Source organism: Rana temporaria, chromosome 4 (assembly GCF_905171775.1).
Source record: "Rana temporaria chromosome 4, aRanTem1.1, whole genome shotgun sequence".
NCBI lineage: Eukaryota > Metazoa > Chordata > Amphibia > Anura > Ranidae > Rana > Rana temporaria.
The window spans coordinates 479,759,969-479,765,608 of NC_053492.1; positions in this window are offsets into that span (position 1 = coordinate 479,759,969).

Genomic DNA, 5,640 nt, shown 5'->3' on the forward strand with positions numbered 1-5,640 from the left:
CATTCCCTCTACTGACACCATCAATGGGGTACCATTCCCTCTACTGACACCATCAATGGGGTACTATTCCCTCTACTGACACCATCAATGGGGTACTATTCCCTCTACTGACACTATCAATGGGGTACCATTCCCTCTACTGACACCATCAATGGGGTACCATTCCCTCTACTGACACCATCAATGGGGTACCGTTCCCTTTACTGACACCATCAACGGGGTACCATTCCCTCTACTGACACCATCAATGGGGTACCATTCCCTCTACTGACACCATCAATGGGGTAACATTCCCTCTACTGACACCATCAATGGGGTACCATTCCCTCTACTGACACCATCAATGGGGTACCATTCCCTCTACTGACACCATCAATGGGGTACCATTCCCTCTACTGACACCATCAATGGGGGGGGGGGGAGACTTTCTACACCCACTAGCCACAGTCAGGCTCCCCTAGGGCCTGAAGGACAGTAAACTGGCCCTTTGCTGAGAAAGTTTGGAGACCCCTGATCTAGACAATAGGTTTTTTGTTGCCAATAAATTTTCCCCACCAGGCATTGTCTCTTCAGGTGATTGGAATAAATAGGGACATGGGACCTGATGTCTCCCAAGAAAGATATTGGCGGCACCTTTGGCCTTGTCTAATAATCCAGAGCGATGATCGTCTGGATCGGAAATCAGTTTAGGATATTCAGGAACATTCATTCATTTTGTTTCCTGAATATTCTGAATTGATTTTCGATCCAGACGATCGTTGCTCTGGATTATCGGACACAGCCAGAAGTGCCGTCAATATCTTACTTGAGTAACCGATGGACAGCAAAATGGAAGCAAAACTACCTTCTGTGACTCTCTTCTTCCAAACCTGACCCTAGGGGCCCTGACCTTATGAGAAGGGGGAGGGGCTGCTGGTGCTGCTCATGTTCCTAATCTTACCATCATCACTGAATATGTTACATTGTACACAGGAAACTGTAATGAAGATACTTACATTTTGATGATTGAGACAACGTTACTGGCTTCGGACTCGGCATCAGAGTCATCATAAGCATCCATGTCTTGGTCAAGGAATACGTCCGTCCTCATAGCCGGGACCTGATAATAAAAGAAACAAACATTAGCCGTGACTAAATTTCTTCATCTGACACAAATAGAACACTTTTATGGGGCGCATTTCCTATATTTCACTCGGATAAAATGTCTTTAGGTACGGAGCCTCCCTGACGCTCATTCCTCCACTATCCAACAATGAAGGAAGGGTCACCTTATATATATATACCGTGTTTCCCCAAAAATAAGACCTACCCCGAAAATAAGACCTAGCGTTATTCTCCAGCAGGGCTGCAATATAAGCCCTACCCCAAAAATAAGACCTACCGTTATTCTCCAGCAGGGCTGCAATATAAGCCCTACCCCAAAAATAAGACCTAGTGTTATTCTCCAGGAGAGCTGCAATATAATAACGCTAGGTCTTATTTTCGGGTCAGTTTATCCTCAGTTCACACTGGGGATTCCTATCAGGCAGAGGGGGAGAGAAGACAGCACATTACATGGTAAGGCCTACCACGAAAATAAGCCCTACTGTGTTTTTTGTTGCCAAAATTAACATAAGACCCAGGCTAATTTTCGGGGAAACACGGGTAGTCCATTCATTGCCTTCCTGTATGGTTATATCTGCTCTAGATCTAATCTATCTGATCATTGGAGAAGCTCCGCCTACTGATAACTTCTATGGATTTCCATATGGATATGAGGGACATGAGAAGGTCCCCCCAACAATCTCTGTTGCCTGAATCTGGGGGTGTCCATAAGTTATGGATATTTTATACCCAACCAGCTACATATACTGATATGTAATACTCCATGAAGGCAATGTCACCCCTTCACTTTATATATTCTATATAGAAGAATGTGTACTTACCGGTCTGTCTCTGCCTCCATCATGGCCGATTTCCTTGTGGGCCTCGTCTCGTTGGCTTTCCATCTCGGCTTTTCTTGCCCGCGCTTTCTGTAAAAGTCGTCGCTTCTTTTCTCCTTTGCTCTCCTCTGCTTTCTTCAGCTCCCCGCCTGTCTGCTCCTCCACCTTACTCTCCTTCTTCTCCTCCACTATATTCTCCTCCTCCTTCTTCTCCTCCATCCTGGCCTTTCCTCTGATCAGCAGCTTTCCTTGTTTCTCCCAGCCTGCTTTCATTGCATGGAATTTCTTCCATTCCTCCTCCATTAATCTGTCTATTTCCCCCATCCTTTCACTCTCCATTCTCATTCCCATCACTACGTCTGGGAATTCTCCACTCTTTTTCTCCATCTCGGCTTTTCTTGCCCGCGCTTTCTGTAAAAGTTCTCTTTTCCTTTCTCTGGTCAGCTGCCTTCCTTCTTTCTCTACATTCTTCTCCCCCACATTACTCTCCTCCACTTTCTCCTCCACCTTCTTCTCCTCCACTTTCTCCTCCACCTTCTTCTCCCCCACATTACTCTCCTCCACCTTCTTCTTCTCTATCTCGGCTTTTCTTGCCCGCGCTTTCTGTAAAAGTTCTCTCTTCCTTTCTCTGGTCAGCTGCCTTCCTTCTTTCTCCACCTTCTTCTCCCCCACCTTCTTCTCCTCCACTTTCTCCTCCACCTTCTTCTCCACCTTCTTCTCCCCCACATTACTCTCCTCCACTTTCTCCTCCACCTTCTTCTCCTCCACTTTCTTCTCCTCCACTTTCTCCTCCACCTTCTTCTCCTCCACCTTCTTCTCCTCCACTTTCTCCTCCACCTTCTTCTCCTCCACTTTCTCCTCCACCTTCTTCTCCTCCACCTTCTTCTCCTCCACTTTCTCCTCCACCTTCTTCTCCTCCACTTTCTCCTCCACCTTCTTCTCCTCCACTTTCTCCTCCACCTTCTTCTCCACCTTCTTCTCCCCCACATTACTCTCCTCCACTTTCTCCTCCACCTTCTTCTCCTCCACTTTCTCCTCCACCTTCTTCTCCTCCACCTTCTTCTCCTCCACTTTCTCCTCCACCTTCTTCTCCTCCACTTTCTTCTCCTCCACTTTCTCCTCCACCTTCTTCTCCTCCACCTTCTTCTCTTCCTCCTTCTCCTCCATCTCGGCATTTCCTCTGATCAGCTGCTTTGCTTGTTTCTCCCAGCGTGCTGTGATTGCATCGGAATGGAATTTCTTCCATTCCTCCTCCATTGATCTCTCAATTTCCCAGATCAAACTCGCCATTCCCATTTCTATCACTACGTATGAGCATTCTCTTTCCCTTTCTCTGGTCAGCTGCTTTCCTTCTTTCTCCACCTTACGCTCCTCAACCTTCTTCTTCTCCATCTCGTAGTTTCCGCTCTCTGCTCTCAGGATTCTCATCCTCGCTCCTCTTTTTTTTTCTCCTAAAAACTCCTCTCCTCTCCGGTACGCTCCTCTCCGGGTACGCTCCTCTCTCCTCTCACTGGTAATAAATCACTTTGAACCTATAAAAAAATAAAAATAAAAGGTAAGTAGATGTTAAGATTGTAAAGCAAAACTTCAAACTTCAAAACATTTTCTTTTAGATTTGGATGGAGTCAGGGGGGGGGGGCTCAAACTTTTCTAAAGGTTTTCCTTGTTTTTCTGCCTGGGAAAGTTTCCCGCACTTCCTGTCGTCTCAGGAGGAAAGGAAGTGAGGGAAAGTCTACCAACCAAATCACAGATGGCAGTAAAAAACACCAACTGAGGTTCGATTCCCTTCCCCATCCCAATTCTTACAAAGAGTTGCAGATTATTTCAATGAGGAACATTTTGAAGGTCCTAAGAAAGCTCTATTTGTGGGGAAAAATGGATGTCAATTTTTTTTTATTTATATATATTTTCAATAAATATTGATCTATCATGTTATGGAGACTCTTATCAATCTAATATTTAATATGTAAACTCCTCTCTGTAATATCAATGTGCTCCAATAACAATGATCAATAGTGATAGTAACAGTGGCGGCCCGTCCATAGGGGGCGCCTGAGCGCCGCCCCCCCCCCCCCACCCCAAAGCCATTAACAAAAGAAAATGAAAAAAAAAAAAAATTTTTTGGCCCTTTAAGAAAAAAAAGGTCCTTTAAAGTGTTTGGGGCGGGCTCTGGGCGCCGGGAACAGTGCGATATTAAAGCGGGAGTTCAACCAATTCCTTTTTTTTTTCTCCCCTTAGCTTCCTGCTCGTTCGGTCTAGGGGAATCGGCTATTTGTATTAAAATATGAGCCGTACTTACCCGTTTTCGAGATGCATCTTCTCCGTCGCTTCCGGGTATGGGTCTTCGGGAGCGGGCGTTCCTTCTTGATTGACAGTCTTCCGAGAGGCTTCCGACGGTCGCATCCATCGCGTCACTCGTAGCCGAAAGAAGCCGAACGTCGGTGCGGCTCTATACTGCGCCTGCGCACCGACGTTCGGCTTCTTTCGGAAAATCGTGACGCGATGGATGCGACCGTCGGAAGCCTCTCGGAAGACTGTCAATCAAGAAGGAACGCCCATTCCCGAAGCCCATACCCGGAAGTGGCGGAAGAAGATGCATCTCGAAAACGGGTAAGTACGGCTCATATTTTAATACAAATAGCCGATTCCCCTAGACAAAACGAGCATAAAGCGAAGGGGAAAATGTGTAAGGTATGGGTGAACCTCCGCTTTAAGGCATAGGCATCATTGAAACGTCCTGCCAATGCTGCAGCAAGACATTTCATTTGCAAGTTTTTTTTTAGCTCTGTGGCGCTGTGCAGGACGCCACTCCAGCCAATCACATTGGTCCTGTGTCTCTCCAGCCCCTCACATTGGTTCCTTCTGCACTGCTAGGAAATGAGCAGTGCTTTTCCCGGGCGGCTGTGTCACTTTCAGTTTCAGTTCTCTGGCTCCAGGACATGGAGGTAAGTAAAATATTCTTATTAAAACCCTTTATTTATTCTTTTAACCCAGTGTCTGTCCAGTGTCCACCCCATCCACATACAGCAGCACCTTGTGCTGGATGTATTGTCAGCTTGTGATGGAGAGTGGAGGGGGGACCATGCTTCACCCGATCTGTGCTGGAGCCTTCATTATCTCCTGTGTGTGAGGGCGGGCTCCCTGCTCTGCGACCTACAGCCATGCTTTACAAGTCTCTTATATCTGTCTCTTAGATCTGTCTCTTATATCTGTCTCTTATGTCTGTCTCTTATATCTGTCTCTTATGTCTGTCTCTTATGTCTGTCTCTTATATCTGTCTCTTATGTCTGTCTCTTATGTCTGTCTCTTACGTCTGTCTCTTACGTCTGTCTCTTACGTCTGTCTCTTACATCTGTCTCTTATATCTCTCTCTTATGTCTGTCTCTTATGTCTGTCTCTTATATCTGTCTCTTATGTCTGTCTCTTATATCTGTCTCTTATGTCTGTCTCTTATATCTGTCTCTTATGTCTGTCTCTTATATCTGTCTCTTATATCTCTCTTATATCTGTCTCTTATATCTGTCTCTTATGTCTGTCTCTTATATCTGTCTCTTATGTCTGTCTCTTATATCTCTCTTATATCTGTCTCTTATATCTGTCTCTTATGTCTCTTATGTCTGTCTCTTATATCTGTCTCTTATGTCTCTCTCTTATGTCTCTCTCTTATGTCTCTCTCTTATGTCTGTCTCTTATGTCTGTCTCTTACGTCTGTCTCTTA